The 18995-nt window shown below is 42.2% G+C and overlaps 1 long non-coding RNA gene across 2 annotated transcripts in view; it reads left to right on the top strand.

The window, feature by feature from the left end:
- The window catches only part of LOC137323567 (uncharacterized), an 80792-nt gene extending 62129 nt beyond the window's left edge, over nucleotides 1-18663 (top strand). For both annotated transcript variants that reach the window (XR_010963394.1, XR_010963393.1), the window contains exon 4: nucleotides 18342-18663. This is a non-coding gene — a long non-coding RNA (uncharacterized lncRNA). The remainder of the gene's footprint in view (nucleotides 1-18341) is intronic.
- The last annotated feature ends 332 nt before the right edge of the window (nucleotides 18664-18995 follow it).

The raw sequence follows: 18995 nt of genomic DNA, 5'->3' as shown, positions 1-18995 counted from the left end.
CAAATCCATGCTGGCTTTCATTTATTAAGTGCCAATTAATTTTGTCCCAGATTATTGTCTCTAAAAGTTTCCCCACCACCGATGTTAGGCTGACTGGCCTGTATTTTCCCCGTTTATCACTCTCCCCTTTTTTGAACAGGGGTGTAACATTTGCAATCCTCCAGTCCTCTAGCACCACTCCCATATCTAAGGAGGATTGAAAGATTGTGGTTAGAGTGTCTGCAATTTACATCCTTACTTCACTTAGCAACCAAGGATGCATTCCATCTGAACCGGGTGACTTTTCGACTTTGAGCACTGCCAACCTTTTTATTACCTTCTCTTTATCTATTTTTATTCTATCCAATTTTGCTACTACTTCCTCCTTTAGATGGTGATCTGGATGGGAAATGTTTTGGGGGTAGGGGGAGGAATGTTTAGGAGCAGCGATGTTCAATGAGTTGCTGACATACAGCTCTGGCTACAGTTTGATGTTGGGGACCTCCCACAGTAGCTGCATCCTCTCAGTGATCAGCTCCTTCTTCTTCTTCACGTGGCGGATAGTCCTCTTCATCAGTCGGCAACAGTTGCTGTCTGCATTGCATACCAAAGTTATGTAGGAGGCAACACATCACCACAATCCTGACACTGTCTCAGGGCTGTACTGTAGGAAACTCCAGACTGGTTTAGCCTGCAGAATCATTGTTGAAGGACTTCTATTGACTGTTTGATGATTGCTTTGGTTGAGCCATGTCACTATTGCATCTGATCTCCACAGGCATCTGCGGGTTTTGGAGTGGGGTTTTCAGCCATGTCTGGAGGAGATATCTCTTGTCTTCTCACAGCAATCCTCTGATGTGTTGTTCCTTGTCAAAGAAAGGGGGAATGTTGGACTGACACAGGATGTAGGCATTATGAGAGCCGCCTGGAAAATGGGCACCTGCATGAACCATTGCCAGTGGTCATATACCAGCTGGACATTAAGAGAGTGAAACTCCTTGCAGTTCATGAAGGTCCCGGGCTTATTGGCAGGAACCCTGATGGCCACATGTGTGCAGTCACTGGCACCCTGCAATTGTGGGAATCGTGCAATGGCTTCAAAACCCACAGCCCTTTCCTGCTGGTTCCTGGGGTCCACGGGGAATAAGGTGAATTCTTTAGGCCTGGCAAGCAGTATGTTTGTGACCTGCTCTATGCTGGAATGCACTGCAGTCTGACATACTGTATATATCTCCAGCTGCAGCCTGGAATGACCCTGATGCATAGACATTCAGGGATGTGGTCACCTTAACCGCCACAGGCAATGGATTGCCAGATGTGGTAGTGGGCTGCAGCTCTTGCCTGATATGGCCACTCATGAGAAGCACAATTTCCTCCTACACTGAGGCTCAGGTAGTTAATTTGAGACCTGTAGACCCTATGAACACGGTAAGGCCGCCTGCGCACAGCCCTCCTCCTTCCTGGAATCCTTGCTGCTCCCTGAAACTCCTCCGCCTGTTGCAGCTGGGCCTGTTCCTCCTTGCAGCCAGTAAGGGATGGCCAATATCACTCCCAACCTTCAGTAAAGCAAACACCTCTCTGTGCTGAAGGGATGGTTGAAATGGCAAGAAATGCAAAAAGTGGCAAATTTGAGCAAAAAAATTTCTCGGAAAAGCTCTTGCAACTCTCCAGATACCACTCGTCTGCAGGTGAGTGTCCCTTTAAATAGCCCTGGAACTGGTTGTTTCCAATCTCTGCCACCCAGTACTCCTGAGCGTTCACCGTGCTAATGTTAATGAAAATGGCGTCGGGGTTCTGCTGACCTCATAGGATTGGCATACTTTAATGAGGCTCCCACCTGCTTCAGGCGAATAGCTGACCACTTATGCCTAGGCCCCGATCAAAACGGCTGCGGGTGAAATGGCAGCAGGAACAGGGCAGTTAGTTAAAATGCTATTAAATAAAACAAAATGCCTCCTTACAATAAGTAGATTCATCCTGTCAATTAAAAAAAATACAATGCTCTTTTAAAAGTGTCGGTCCTGACAGCTATAAAGAGTTTGATAATGTCTGCTAGTGTAATAAAGGTCACTCTTGATTGGTCAAAAGTGACATAATAGCATTTACTTTAATACGCTCTAAACTCTCCTGCCATTTTATTTTGTTTCACGTAACTAATATTAAAGGGGCACCGGTTTCATGTTAAAGTGTTTTGCATACTTTTTTTGTGATTCAATGGTTTTGTCTCATTAAATGTGGATTCCAAACCAGGCCTTTTCAAACACGAGGGCTCCAAATTCTTGGATTGAGGAAGGTTATAAAGCAGTTGTTTCTCTCGCTCAGGGTTGGGGTCGGGGGGCGGGGAGTGGTGGAGAGAGAGACAGGAATTTGATGCAGAACATCAATCAGATCGGGGGGGGGGGGGCGGCGGTGGTGGTGTGTGGGGGGCGAACGGGTGAGTTTTATGCCTGCTTCCAATACCCCAGGAACAATTTGGGGACATACCTGGGCCATTCATGGGCTACCATGGGAATTCCACCCAAAGTGCCATTTTTGGGCCTTCCAAAGACCCCAAAAATGTTACAGGGCAAAGATAATCGATCCAAGAGGGGATTGATTACTTCAGAATGCAGGCCTTGGGGAAAGATGTTTTTCATTCTAATCTTCAGCCCATTAAAGGCCTCCGGATCCCAACATCAGCAGGATGTCGCTCCGTTTTACCAGCATCTTACTAGGGTAGGTGCTTCTGTTACCCCTCTACAGGAATGGGCTGCCCACACCCGAATATTATAAAGACCCCATCTCTGGGATTTGGGAAGGGGTTAACGATCTTTCCAAGCAACAGATGGAAATCCTGTCTCGTGACAGAAAGGAATATCAGCAAATTTGGGCGTGACATAAATGATCCACAGTTATTCTCTTTCCCCCCATCCATCCACATAATAAAAAGTTTGCTAAACACTTTTTTCATAAATATAGTGTTCCTTTAAAGGAGAGATATTAAACTGAATGTTTCAGAGCACCTCCTCTGTCTTCACTTCTAATTTTCAAAATTTATGGGCAAATATAGTCCCAGCACTATAAATCACCTGGACATGCATTTGGTAAGGCACCTTTTAGTTAGTGCTCGTCTCACTATCATTAGTGCTCGTCTCACTATCATTGCAGACAATAAAACTGCAACACCACTGATCCTCTACTATAACAATGGTCTCCCTGATTAGCTTCCATCAAAATATAATACTTCTGGACACAAAACAAAAAGAACGATTACCCGTCAAACAGAACAAAGGATACAACAACAATTGTCCTGCAATTTCTGTGAAACCTCTTGAAGCCGTATAGTTGCAAATACTAGAAATCAACTGAAGGCTAAGTGTATGTTAATAGGCTGTTAAACAATAGATGATTTTATAGCATGCCTAGGAGGGAACTGAGTGATGAAGTGGGTTACAACATTATGGTTTGGTCTCTGACACCTGTGTTTGAATCCAGCCCAGACAGACGAGATGAAAGTCTCTTTTGTTTGCCACTTACAAGTTAACGGTGCTTAATTTCAGTACAGGCCCTCATGGCCATGTGTCTATGGCACAAAACTGTTCAGAATTTGACTCTAGTTGGTAGCTAAAATGTCACCCTTGTTTGGAAAGGTTGCTGGGAAATGTCATACTGGTGCAGGCTATCCAATATTGATTCGGGGAACTTGAGACTTGCTACTGCTGGTGGCAGTGTTGAGAAGTTTTATTCTGCAGATGATTTGTGCATGGAAACGTTGAGAGATAAATTGGACTTCGATGTGCCTGTTTTTCAGGCGTGAAATAGGCCAAATGGGGGTCCAAAGTCTTTCTTGATCCCTGTGCCTCATGCAAAATTGAATCAGGTCACTTTTAGTCATCCAGGGTGCCCATCTGAAACAGGCGGCAAGCTGATTTGATTATGCAAATCGGGGTCCTGTGCCAGTTGTAGGGCCGCGATGTGAAATTGGACAGCCAACAGGCATAGCTTGCATCGCGCAAGCTCCGAATTGTTCTTACGGATCGAGAGCGGCTTAACCAATGGTCCTTAAAGGGACCACTGGAGGCTGCTGAAAAAAGTTGCAATAACATTGTAAATTTTGCGCCTTCTCCCTCCTCCCATCTCCCACAAGGCCTACCTGAGGGTCGCTGTCTGCGTCGCAGCCAGGCCGAGTTGCTGCCATTCTTTTTTGCTTCCAGATGCCCGATTGGAGCCTATGGCTCACCAGTTAAATGCAAATGAGGCTCAATGCCAAATCTGGCATGGGCCTCACGCCAGCACGGATAGGTCTGTGGTGCGATTGCTGCATTGACTTGCTGTCCATTTTGGGTGTGTCCAATTTCTCCCCCTGGGTAGAACAATTGGTCAATTATCCATTCCTAGCACTGACCTTCTTTACTTTGATCAAAAACAAAAAAAATAATAACCCTCTTCTCTCTCCTCGAAACACCCAAGATTCTTTTTTTTTAGAAACTCTGAGATTTGTGACATAATTTGAATCCCTTCAAATGTGTTACGGCCTTGTATCACATTTCAGATGCTTGTTATTCTACATATAACACAGATCCTTATAATGAGGGTAGGGTGTGTAATCAAACGCTGGTAATTTGTAACGTTGATTTTACTAGTACCCCATGTAGTGGCAGAATTGTAGTTATAATGGCAACTCTTGCTATGTGTTGGATTATATACAGGACGGTCATTAGAGATTGAGCTACTGTGTTATTAATAAAATGGAAAGAACACAAGAGAGTGCTATTTGATAGATGTAACAGTTTTATAGTATGCTTAAGCTTTTAAAACTTTCAAACTTTCAGCTACAGGTAATAAAAGCTGCAACTATACATCAATGGATAACCTTTTTAACATAGTGGAATTTGGGTTGTGCTTTTTTAAAAAATTGCATTGCAGGTATTTTAGACCAGCATATAATTTACATATTTTCTTATAGAAAAATCAAGATTCTGGAGTTAATTTAAACCAAATACTATCATTTTAATAAAAAAACTCTTATATCAGTAAAGTTTTCTTATGAGTAAGGTAAAAAATTATTAATACACAGATATTCATTTTCTCCTGCCAAACTGTGGGGGAGGGAGGAAAGGAGAGTCAAATGTTATTTTCCCACGGAGTAGAATCACATGCCTCTATGTACTAATCTTTTGCTGATCTATTAAGATGTAGGGGTCAATTTTAACTCCCTCCGCCTGGTGAAAACCAGGCTTGGGGGGGTGGTGGGGTGCAGGGTGCAGTTAAAACGGAATGGTGCACTTACCCACTCTTGTCTTACTCCACTCTAGCCGACTGCAATTTTAAATTGTAGATGGCAAGGACATCTGCCCCAAGCCAGCGGGGTCCTCTTTAAATATGCAGATCGGAGAGCAATGTCACCATCGCGGCCCAGTGTTCTATTTTAACCTGAGGCCTGAGCGGGTGAGCATTGATGGCTTCCCAGCTAGCCAAAACTGCCGGGAACAGAAGTCAGGGCCACGAGAGCCCTGGCAAGGTATGTCTTCTAAATTTTTGTTTAGTTTCCCTGTTGGCCAGGAGAAGTAGGAGTTCTATTCTGGACCTCACAAGGGAACGTAGGGCCTCCCCTATGTCTCCTTGCCTGTCTTATCATAGTGCAGGATTTGGTCAATCTGGTTTCAGAATTAGCAGAATACTCTACTACCATTGAATTGTTTTCTTCACTGTGCATCAATGCTATGTCCTGGGTCGGGCTGAAAAAAACTGCAACAATCTGAGGGGAAAATTGTCAGAGTTGTAGGGCTCAGGACATTAGAAAAAGTCAGTGACCATTCTCACTCCCAAACTAACTTGGCCTAACCATGGCTTCTTCTCTCATTGCTCCAACTATCATTTGGGTTCTGTCTGATTCCTATCTGTACCCTGAGATAAGTACCTCACATTTTCCATTGCTTTACATTATGCTTCTTACTTTGAACAGAAGAACGACAGTATTCTTCTTCTGCCACTGTCCAGAAGCAACATGGATGCAACATCCTGGAAGTGCACTTCTCTAGGGAACGGTGTAGGAAGGCAAAATAGTGCCAATCTTCCTGTGAGTCCTCGTTAGCACACATGAAAACAGTCTGTTGGATATCGGACCAGGGAGGAAAGGAAGTCCATGTACTGACTGAGCCTTAATGGCAGCAGAAACTTTAAAGGAACAGGTAAAATGGGAGACCCAGATCTTTTAATTTTAAAGGATTTTTATCGGGATGAATTTTGGTAAATTTTTAAATTAAACTAAGCCTGCCAGAAGCTGTGATTTGTGCGTCGGTGGTCTTTAAAAGCGGGAACAGGGTACTGAGTTAGACAATCAGCCATGATCATTTTGAATGGCGGAGCAGGCCTGAAGGGCCGAATGGCCTGCTCTTGCTCCTATTTTCTATGGTTCTATGGTTAACAACAACAGCAACAACTTGTATCTGTATGGTGTCTTTAACATGGTAAAATGTTCCAAAGCATGTCATAGGAGCGTTATCAAACAAAATTTGACACCGAGCCACATAAGTAGATATTAGGACAGCTATCCAAAAGCTTGGTCAAAGAGGTAGGTTTTAAGGAGCAACCTAAAGGAGAAGAGAGTGGTGGAGAGGCAGTGAGGTTTAGGCAGAGAATTCCAGACCTTAGAGCCTAGGCAGCTGAAGGCATGGCCTCCAATGGTGGAGCAATTAAAATCGGGGATGCGCGAGAGGCAAGAATTGGAGGAACGCAGAGATCTCGGAGAGTTGTAAGGCTGGAGGAGGTTACAGAGAATAGTCGAGTCTAGAGGCAACAAAGGCAGGGATAAGGGTTTCAGCAGCAGATGAGCTGAGGCAGGGGCAGAGCCGGGCGATGTTATGGAGCTGGAAGTAGGTGGTCTATTTAAAGTTTATTTAAAGGTTCCCTCCCCCGTGAAGGAGTTCATACTGCTGTGCCAAAGCTGGGGTGGCAGCAACACCTCAAGCTGGACTCCGAGGATCCCTGCAGTTTGCCTCAGAGGATGCTGGTAAGAGGGCAGTACTGTGTTGCCAAGCAGTAGATGAAGGAACAAGGAAAGCAAATGTGGCCATGAGGAATGATGGTACGAGAATAGAAGGAGGATGCTGGTTTGACTGTGAGGCTTTTAGGCTTTTCTTTTTAGTCAAGGTTTTGATGGGTTGTACGGTCAGGGGTAAAGTGGGAATTCCTACTCTGCGGTAGGAAAACAGGTGTTAGTGGCTCAGGCGCTGGCCCAGGTGACTGTCAAGGTCAAAGTGATTGTTTCTTCTCGGCAGCCTCCTAATCGGAAAAGGTGGGATGGCATGGCACTGAGCTCGGCCTACATCACTAAATATGAGAAACTAACAGCAATCTGCAGCAAGCACTGAATCAGCAAAACCATTTTAATTCAAAAAATAAAGGCCTTCCTTGACAATCCCAGCCTGACTCTTAAGACTGCGCCTAAGCAGCAGTTCAGGAAGCAGCAGTGCCAGGTTTCTGTAGGGGCAGTCCGCTCCTGATTTGTACCCAGTGTTGTTAGAAACGTCTGTGCTGCTCACACTAAAGTATATTGGATTTGTTCTGTCAATCAATTCACACATTTTGTTTTAAAAGGCACATTTTTACTAAATACCTCTTTAGTAAAGATGGCTAGGCTGTCATTTTTAATTTTTGTTGCAAGCACCAAAGCTTCAGTTTGAGCCTAATTATTTTTTTGAACAAAGATTGCAATCAATTGCTGATGGCAGTGATACCATGGTTACACATTTGTACGATAGAATAACTGTTAGTCAAAATTGATTGCAGTGCAAATGAAATTTTCTCCTAAACCTGAGGTATCAATTCTGTCAAATTAGGGTAGGCTAATTTCATAGGTATCAAAAATTAAGCTTACAAAACTAATCCAAGAACCGATTCACTAAATCAACATTGTTCCATATGGTATTTGACATTCTGAAGTTCATCAGCTCCCTGTGCCTACACTAATGTCCTCATTATGGCACTAACCTATGATTCCTGTGGAGTTGTGTTTAAAACATTTATCATCCGGCAAACAAATCATTATCAAATGTATCTGCTTTGTTTCATAACAGCAGAAGGAAAAATACAATAGAAGTGTTGATGCAAATAAAGGTTCAAGTCCTCAGGGTTTACCCTGAGTTGAGTGAGCTGCCCAAAGTTTGAATGCATGATTCACCCCAGTGCAACCCCACTTCGTCCTCATTTCAACCTTACTAGTGTTACAATGGCCGCTTTATCCATTTGTTTTTCTTCTGAAATCTGCCAAATATCATTTTATGATTTTATGAAGTTTAGTACACTCATATTTTGGACTGATATGTGAATTGTGATTGAAAGAAAGAAAGTTGCATTAAAAATGCCTTGTCACATCCTCAGGATAACCCAAAATACTTTACAATAAATCATGGCAGCCAATTGGTGCACAGCAAGGTCTCACAAACATCAAATGAATGAACAGAGAATCAGTTCTTGGTGGTGGTGTTGGTTGAGATTGAATGTTGGCAAGCACAACAACACTTCTATTTATATAGCAGGTGGGTGTATGGAAAACAGATGTCGGGGTAGAAAAAGAGAGATTAGGAGGGGTTGCCAAAATCTTGGTCAAAGAAGTGAGTTTTCAGGAGGTTTTTAAAGAAGTGGAGAGGGTGATGGCCAGATAAACTGAAGCAGCAGTCAGGGAGGGCTGATTTGCCACGGTAGAATTAAGCTTTGTGATGGAGAGGGCTAAGGGGTCTCAAACTCAGCTCAGGGTTGCAGAGGATGGCAAGGTTGTGAACAGTGAGTGGCTCCAGCAGGCATAGAATCAGTGGTAAGGGAGTGGTTTGTGGCTGGGATCGAAGATAATGACTGCAGTCTTCCCAGTGTTGAGCCAGAAGAAGTTAAAACTTATCCAAAGACACCTGGAGAACTCCCTATTCTTCTTTGAATAATTGTAAACAATTTTACAACACCAAGTTATAGTCCAGCAATTTTATTTTAAATTCACAAGCTTTCGGAGGCTTCCCCCTTCGTCAGGTGAACGATGTGATTTTCACATCGTTCACCTGACGAAGGGGGAAGCCTCCGAAAGCTTGTGAATTTAAAATAAAATTGCTGGACTATAACTTGGTGTTGTAAAATTGTTTACAATTGTCAACCCCAGTCCATCACCGGCATCTCCACATCATGACTTCTTTGAATAATGGCATGGGATCAATTACATTCACCTCAGTTTAACATCTCATTCAAAAGATGGCACCTCTGAAAATGCAGCACTGCCTCAGCAATGCACTGAAGTGTCAGCCTAAACTATGTGCTCAATCGTAGCTAGAAACCTCAACCTTCTGGCTTAGAGGCGAGAGTAATACCAACTGAGCCAGGTTAACATACCGTGAAGGCTCTTTTTGCCTTAGTTTAGCTTCCCCATAATGCCTAAAAATTTGGTGAGCATGGATTGAGGTTTATGCTCATCCATAGATAGTGTTGTATGGGTGAGAGACTGATGAGCTCGTGGCATTTTCCGAATCCCGATCATTCCAATTTGGATTTATTTGTGAACATTTAAGCCAATTTAAGCTTGCATGCACCTATTCCTTTAAGAATAGAAAACGGTGCTGCACATGTAGGGATCACTTTGCCATTTTTTGTCCCTTTTCCTCTGTGCGCCTCTTACCAACAAAGCAAAAGAAATGTTGATGCCTCCATATTTTCCTCCTTGGTTCTGAAGTAGCAGCTTTAGTTTCTTCAAAGTATTTCTTTGTAAAATTGTATTTTGTTGTTTAGTATCTGTCCATTCCATCTGATTTCTATGATGGTCTCGTGGTGATGTAGCTGAGAAACTTGTTTTCATAACGCTGGAGACGGGATATCTCCGAGACTTCCATTTATGCAGTGGTCTGAGTGGGCTATCTATCCATGGAATCTGATTCCCTAGTGTTCTGGGAGATAGCTATGAATGGTTTCCTCTTCTCTGGTGGTCCAAGGAGCCTTCCCCCTGCCAGCCTTCTGCTTTTGTTTTCCAGATATACAGATTTGGAACATGAGAATTTCAACGATTCCAAATCCAAATGAATCAATTCCAATGAAAGATTGGGGCAGAAAACATTGATCATATTAAATTACTTTGATGATCAATTATCAGTTTTGAGAAAATCAGTACATTGTTTTTCCATATTTTTAAATCAGAAATGCAAAACTGTAATAAGTAACATCAAAATATAATATCAATATACTGTGAAGTTGGAGACGATGATCAATGAAAATGACATGCTAACCTAGATGATGGAAAGACATTGAGGAAAAGAGACTTTGTTGTTGGCCTTCACATTCCATCTGTTTCCTCGGTCAATAAAATGCTGCACTTAACATTCAGTTTTATAAAAAAATATTCAATCTAAAACTAAAAAGGATCATGCAATGCTTCAGAAAATGTAATGGATATTTTAGAAAAGATTTTATTTGGGATAATTTTTACACTCTGCCTATGTCAACTCTGAATTCCTGTTCTTTACTGCTGCTTCCTGTCAGTTGTTGTGCTATTGTGCATGTTCGTTAGTCCATTGTGTTTATGCTAACACTCTTATTCTGGATGGTGAGGACTGTATACGATTTACACTGAACTGTATGTGTCTAGTACGTGTTCTGTGCCATGCTGAAGGGATACTTCATTAATCGCACAAAAGGAAAAGATAACATGCAAACAAAGGTTAATGCCCAGGAAATATAATGGGGGGATTTTGGTGGTGAAATAGTTAAGAGATTTCTGCTTCTTGAATGATTTATGCACTTTGTGATCTCATCAGCTTATAGCTCTCCATGTCAACAGGAACTAATAGTGCCTTCAAACCGATGTCAAGGATCTGATCTTGGTTGAGATCAGGTCAGAGTCAGCTTCCTCCACCAGGAATGGCCCAAAGGGCAGCCGGAGCTCCTTAACGCTGAAGCAACTAAAGCCTTGCAGCTTCAGTGGGGAGGAGCATTCGACTGTCACGTGTTGTAACGTCACAAACTATGTGTTAATACAATATGATGTCTTATTGCCTGCTGGCAAATTTTCCAATGGACTGGTTTCGCTGGACTAGCAACCCAGAGGTCATGCGTTCAAATCCTACCCTGGCAAGTTGTGAAATTGAATTCAATAATTCTGGTAATTTGTGGGCTAGCACCAGGTAAAATGACCATGAAAGCTGGATTGTCTTAAAAATCCAACTGCTCCACTAATGTGCTTCAGGGAGGGGAACATGTGGTTAACTCTTAATGCTGTGAAGTGGCCTAGCAAACTATTCAGCTGTCAGGGAAATTAGGGATGAACAATAAATGCAGTCTTACTAGTAGCACCAACATCCTGAGACTATCTTTTAAAAAAGCAATGTTATAAGTGAACCCAGATCACTTTAGTTGTGTTCTGTGATGGTCTTTAGTGCATTTGTAGACAGATCAGACCATTTGTAGGGGCTTGTTTGAAGGCAGCATAATTAACAAAGTAACAAAAACAGAAAAGGTCAATTATTTGGTTCAAAAGTGAGTTCAAATATATCTGTTGTTCTGATAATGCTCCTGCCAGGATGCCACTCCAATGTTCTGCAGGGCACTCAAGATGGGCACCACCGTATTTCATCTACAGGCATAGGCCACATGCCCCAATCATTAAAATGACCTTGGCCTTGGGATTTGATATAGAATCAATGTTCTCAGCACTCAGTGGTCTAAGGTCCCTTTCCACCACTTTCGGCAGCAGAGCTGGTACTCAGGAAGTTCAGGCCCATGTTTTTAATTCTGGAATATTAGTCTCATCAAAGAGTAAACATAACGATGTTAAAGCAGTAGTACTATTTTGGAAAAATAAAGATATTTGCATATTGTATTAGAACCAGCCGCAAACATGTCTAATATGGCTTTCACACAGATATAACACAGATAAGATCGCACACCATCTGTGTTGTGTTATAAAGCAATAAAACAGAGAGTTGGAATGGCATTTTAACACTACAGGTGTGCATAATCATATCAAATAATTTGACAAATTGTGATATTGAGATTTATTTTAATGTGAAAGGACTATCATAGCTCCTACATATTAAACTGGAATTTTTATTAAATAGGATCAATTATTATTTTAAGTGTTGGACATACTTTGAAAGAAATGCCCATGTTAAAACCCACAATTAATGTTGAGTGGTGAAAGGGTTAATGGTCTCTGCTGTAACTCAAAAGTGATTACAACTAAGACTAAATTATAAACAAGGAATACCTGGGAAAAACTGCCAAAATTGCTTGTCCTAATTTGCAAACAGATTAGTTGTTCTGTTTCTAGGCTGGCTTGTATTAGCAAGGCTTTGCATTCCACATCAGGGTTAGTTTAGCCAAGGAGCAGGACATGATTGGTCATGGGAGAATATAGGCAGAAAGTTACACATTTCCTATGATGTAAAAGTAAATTATACTGCAGCATGAGTGATTACACTGGAGAATGTGGGGCTACGGAGAATAATAAAAATCAGCCTGGACTAATTTCCTTTGAACAACTGAGCACATATAGGTCATTATTTCCTGTAATCCACAGGCTTTGGTGCACAGGTCTCTGTACTGAGCCAAAAAAACACTGAAAAAAAAATAATGAAACAGCAGACTTCTGAGAGGCCAAAGGCCAATTTTCTATTTAAAGAAAGGAACTTTGTGCACTTTTTTTGCAATCAGGAGTAAGGCAAAATAGCTCAGAATCAGAATTTAGATATGTCATGACAGAAAATGCCAGGCATTAAGAGGTTGAAATGCCATGTGAAGTGTATAATGGGGTGGCGTTCTACTCTTGCAGAGTGTAATTTGATAATTAGTCTTAGCATCTACTGTATGTTTTACTACATGCAAATGGCTCCAGGGAAGGAGCTAATGAAAGAGTGCGGACAGGAGAGATCTTTATTCCAAAGCTACGCCTCCGCATAGGTCACTGCAATTCATTTGTCTACATCCTGGACGGCACGTAGGAAAAAAAAACGGCTTGGGATCTTTGAATGGAATGCAAAGGGGCATGGGAATCACAGTGTCACGGTGGTCACCAGAGCAATCTTGGCTGAGCTTAAAACGAGACAGCACCGTCAGACCTCTTAAAGTACAGTAAATTGGTGCCCATATCAGGCTACCTATCTGCTGCAGTCTGTGCAATAGGCTGAGAAAAAGTGTGTGGGTTTCAGACAATGCCTGAGGCGGTGCAGGGGCACTCAGAGCAGCCACATGCCTCTCTACTTCCACCGCTATTAAGTGACCTCAGCAACAATCAAGTGTACTGTTACAGTTCATTTCAATAATTAAACAGTTCAGGGATGTCAGCGCTTTACACTGACTGTCAATAAGGCAACCCTAGGCCACAAATTATTCTCATACAAGATTTAGTAAGGTAGGTTAAATTCCTGAAAGCTAAATTACAGGAACATAAATGCACAGATTTGCTTGTTAAAGTGTTATTAAAGAATTTTTTATGTGCTTTACCCCCTCCCTCCATTCAGCTGAGGCTGTATGAACTAAGAGAATAATGGCTATTTTATTTATGAACTAATAATTGACTGTATAGCTTTTGTATTTTCTTACCCAAAAAATTAAAACACTGCCGTTCATCTGTGATGTAACCAGTCTGATGATGTATCGTTCCTATGTACCATGTTTAAAAAAATAGGGATTGAAATTGATAATCAAAAAATATGGATTCAAAAGGTCACGTGGCAAACTTGTAAACAAAAAAGAATTACCATTTTCTTTTGCACTCTGTGGGAATTATTAGCAATTCCACAGATGGTAACTGAGACTGTGACTCGAGTGATGGTGCTTAATTAGTGAAATATAAGGCTCGATATTAACCTAATCCTGACGGCAAGAATGGGTCGGGTTCGGTTCGGACTTCAATGGAGCGGAAAACCGAGCAGGACCTGAACCTGCCCCTTGTCGGGCGGGTTAGGTTAAAACTGGGGCGATAAACTCATGTTCCATAATCCATGCTGGAGGGGAATTTTTGTGGGGTTCTTCCGACCTCCCGCTGTAACTTCAGCAGAAACCCTGGTGAAATGGTGTGAATGTCCATTTTTAGCATTTTACGCTGTATCTTTGGGATTCGGTCTTCAACTGAAGGTACCAAGGGAGTTCAGAGAACCTCCGCTTAAATTCCAGGCGACTGTCTTTATGATGCCACAGTGACTACCTCGTGAAATCATAAAAACTTTAGCTGCCATTTTTCAGCTCCAAATTTTCTCTCATCCCTGCCTATCTTGAAGACAGAGGGGTCGATTTTGACCTTTGGCCGATCGTTCCGCTGGCAAAGACGTCCCTGCGATTTTGAGGCACCGGCCTCATTGAAATTTGGCAGGCAAGTTGTGGGGCGTCAAACATGCAGCTCGCCGGATTGAGGCCTCAAGGTCGGGCCGGGGCAACCACCAGCAAGGTAAGTTGTGGAAAAGGGGAAGGTCGTGATCGCGGAGGGTGAGGATTCTGGGGTTGGCAGCAGTCCGGATTATTTTTGTGGGTCCCAGGGGAATTATCAAAAATAATTTGAGACTTACCTTCGGCGAGCCTCTTCGGTTCCATCCTTCTGAACCTGGATGCCATGGGTAAAAATTCTTCTGGTCACTAAGTCTAGTAACATCATGCATTTGTTCCTGAAGATTTCCCCTGTTCAGTATTTCTAGTGAACTGTAAATGTATTCTTATCCCATTTTTCTTCATTATTTGCCCTGCCTCCTATTTTGGTATTGTTTACAAAATAGAAAATTTTGCTGGCTATAACCTTATGCATGTCAATATATATATATATTATATATTAAAAATAGCAAGAGTCCGAAGAATGACTCTGGAGTACCCTGTTTGTGACCTCTTTGGAAGCCAACAAGCTCCAATTAATGGCTCATTCGGGTAGATCTTGACATTGTGCGGTAATGTTGAACAGGTGATAACGAGTCGGCAGCCCATTTTACATCTTGCCTGATTTTTATTTCCAATCGGGAGAGATGTAAAATAGGCTGCCGACTCGCTATGACCCATTTTATACTATCGAACAAAGTCAAGATCTATCCCCCTGCTTCCTGTTTTTAAGCCTATTTTACAGACTGCACCATATTTACTTCTTTCTGTGTTGTCATTCGCCCATACTGTAATTTCTATGATTCTATACAAACTATAGTATAGTTTAAAATGAGTTGGATAAGAATTCGACAAGGATGAATATAAAAGAATATGGGGAAATGGCAGCGATATGGGATTAGAGTAGATAGTTCCAGTTGAAAAGTTAGCACTGGTACAGATCTGATAGGTTGAATGATCTCCTTCTGACCTGTAATTTCAATGGCTCTTTCATTCTACTCCATGGTTCCATACCTCAAGTATCAATCACTTGTATCCAAGCATTCTGAATTATATTCTCAATTATATTTTGCCTGTACTCCATATCAGTAGTCTTCAAAAAACTCCACCAGATTAGTTGAACGTGACCTTCCTTTTCTGAATCCATATCGACTGTTCTGTAATAATTCAATGCCTTTCCAAGAATTTACTCACAAGACCTGAGATCATTTGAAGGCTTTTCCTATAACAGATGTTAAATTTATTGGTCTATAATTGTGAGATATGTCCCCTCTTTTGGTGCCATGCAATATTAATGATTTGTATTTTTGTGGACTCCAAATTAATCCAAATGTCCAGTCACTTCCACATTTTCTCTTGTACTTAAAAGGGTGGACTAAGTCACTACATTCCTTTTTGCTGTTTCTGCCCCAATGCCCCTTTGCTTGCTCAAACAACATTAAACACATGCACTTGCTGTAACAGAAGATGTTGACTACATTTGTAAACTTGTCCATGTATTGAGTACAACTAGATCCTGTAGTGCTACTTCACAAACATCTACTTGAAATGCACTTGACTTTAATAATAAGCAATGTGTTTCACTGAGTGTGTTCAGTATATCCGCATTCTAAATATACCCTGGATAAGAACATAAGAAATAGGAGCAGGAGTAGGCCATATGGCCCCTCGAGTCTGCTCCGCCATTCAATAAGGTCATGGCTGATCTTCTACCTCAACTCCAGTTTCCCACTCTATCCCCACATCCCTTGATTACCTTAGTGTCCAAAAATCTATCAATCTCAGTTTTGAATATACTCAACGACTCAGCATCCACAGCCCTCTGGGGTAGAGAATTCCAAAGATTCACAACCCTCTAAATGAAGAAATTTTTCCTCATCTCAGTCCTAAATGGCCGACCCCTTATCCTGAGTCTATGATCCATAGACTCTCCCACCAGGGGAAACAGCCTCTCAGGATCTACCCTGTCAAGCTCTCTAAAAATTTTATATGTTTCAATGAGATCACCTCTCATTTTTCTAAACTCCAGAGAATTCTATTCAATCTATTCAATCTCTCATAAGACAACCCTCTCATCCCAGGAATTAATCTAGTGAACCTTCATTGCACCCCCTCTAAGGCAAGTATATCCTTCCTTAGATAAGGAGACCAAAACTGTACACAGTTTTGTACTTGGGTACATTACACTCAGTCCCCTCATCTAAGTCATTGTAAATAGCGGAGGCCCAAGCACTAATCCTAGCGGCACCCCACTAGTTGCAGCCTGCCAACCTGAAAATGACCCGTTTATTCCTATTCTCTGTTTTCTGTCTGTCAACCAATCCTTAATCCATACTAATATATTACCCCCAATCCCATGAGCCCTAATCTTGTGTAACAACCTCTTGTGTGTCAACCTTATTGAATGATGGAGGCTTTGAGTGGTTAAGAACTCCATGCACATGGTCTGGTACCACAGGCAGGAATTTATGAATGTACATTGCAGGCATTTTCTACAGGTCTGCTGAGAAATTGATAAAGCTGGGCATGCAGCCCCACAAATTTGTGCTCCACAGAGTTCAGACGGTGAGGATTTATAATTGTAATGAGAGGCATTGCCCTACTCTCTGATTCAACTGTACAGATGGAGACATGGATTTCCCAATGTGAATCCCTCTATTCTTATACTGTGAAGCAGAGGATGAAAACATGGAAGAGAATAGCTTAGAGGCTGTTAGAGGGAGGCATCATAGAAGGCTTTTTTCCCCTACACATATAGCCACTCACCAGGGTCTACAGACTAAAGATGTTTTACTGAAACTTTTCTGACAGTGCCTCAGAAAGCTACACTTCCTCCCAGAGGTTATTGAGGAAGTGCTGGTTCAAAATTTGTGGCCCACTGCCACCAGATGAACAGCATTATCTGTATCAGTCAAGGTCAGCGTTGCCTTAAAATTCTGGAACCTTCCATAGGGCATGAGGTGACCTTTGACACATTAATCAGGCAGATGAGCATGAATCCACAATGAACCATCCAAACTGGGACAGAATTTTTGAGACAAATACCATGCAAGGGTTGGAGGTGAGGGAAAAGGTCTACGAGATGATCAGGATGATTCGGGATATTGGTTATTCGATTGACATGCTGTTCAAGATCATTCAGAATATCAAAGGACCATTTGCTATTTGCATGCTGGCTGTTCAACTCACACAAGGGGCTCAATTTTAGGGGACAATTGCCGGCTCCAACCCGCCGACTTCCAAGTTTCCCAGGGACCCACCTGTGTGTGTGCGGGTAACCAACCCGAAAACGGAAGTCCCGCCGGCTTTAATTGCATTAATGACAGTTAAAGAGCCAAATGTACCTCACTGAGGTATTTAAAACTCTTTACCAGTGACAGATGAAGTAATTGTAACAATTTTTAATTTACCTGGGCGGCTTGCCCACCGCTTCTGATTCATGCCTGGTGAAACCAGGCATGAAGGGCCAGATCAGGGAAAAAGAAACTAAATAAATTACATAAAACACCATAGAAGGAAGTTAAAACACAAAATGAACCTACCTTTACACCCTGCTCTGATGTTCGATGTCTCCCTCTCCTATCTCCCCCTCTTCACCGCCCCCCTGATTTCCTCCCAATCGTCCCCCTGCCCCCCTGCCCTCCTCCCCCCCCCCCACCCCCGATCTTCCATTCTTCCATTCCCCACCCGGATCTTCCACTCTTCCCCCACCCCAGTCTTCCAATCCAGCGCCGGATGACGTCTCGCTCTCTCTCTTTCTCTCCCCCCTCCCCCTCCTCTCGTGTTGCAGATCCTGACGGCAGCCAACCTGTCAATCAGGCTGGCTGCCGGGCGCGAAACCCAGAGAGGACATAGATCATCAGCAATTAACATGCAATCGCGTCAGAAACGGTAAGTTTTGTTCACGCGGATTTGCCACGCGCACCTTCACACTCCCCCGCCGCCAACCTGCCACCATTGCAAAATCAACCCCAAGGTGGCAAAAGGGTAAGGCACTTAGGTACCATTGTCTATGCTGTTTCAAATTTCAATGCATGTTTTGTATCTGCTTACAGGAAAAGACCACACAAAGCAGACAGGAACAAATGTAGATGGGATAGTTGCAGAGCCAGCTTATGATTCACTACAAGGAAATATTGGACCACCTCCATCCTAAGAGGCAATATTATCGCCCAACAGACACCCAACACACTTCTTCTTACCACTGCTCCACATCCATTGATTTTTTTTTCCTTAATATAAAGCGCTTTGAAATGTCTTCCTGGACATGGTAGAAGAACAAGTTTTTGTTGTTGTCTTTCTTCCATATTGTTGGCTACTAGTACCATGCAATGCTTCATAATGTCTGCCATACACATTGGTAGGCCTTTTGAAGAAATGTAGCAAAAATTAAACTCTCGGTTAAACTAATATTAATCAATAATTGTTCATAATTAATCAGCCAGCACTCAATCACTAATCATCAAATGCCCAAGTATGATCATAGTACCCCTTACATACTTCAATAGCTCTCACCTATTAAGAGTTTCTCCTCTCTAAGTCAATTTTTTTATGATAATGAGCAATCATCTCAACAGAACCTAAGCTTTGATCCATATTAATTGTCTTGATCTTCAAAGACAAAGTCCCCACTTATTTTAGATGAATTTTACATTTTTTTTAAAGAATAATATGGAAATTAGTGCTAGTAATTAATTTTTTATTATGCG

The sequence above is a fragment of the Heptranchias perlo genome, chromosome 7 (genome assembly GCF_035084215.1).
Source record: "Heptranchias perlo isolate sHepPer1 chromosome 7, sHepPer1.hap1, whole genome shotgun sequence".
NCBI classification, from domain to species: domain Eukaryota; kingdom Metazoa; phylum Chordata; class Chondrichthyes; order Hexanchiformes; family Hexanchidae; genus Heptranchias; species Heptranchias perlo.
This window is presented reverse-complemented; position numbering and strand designations above follow the sequence as displayed.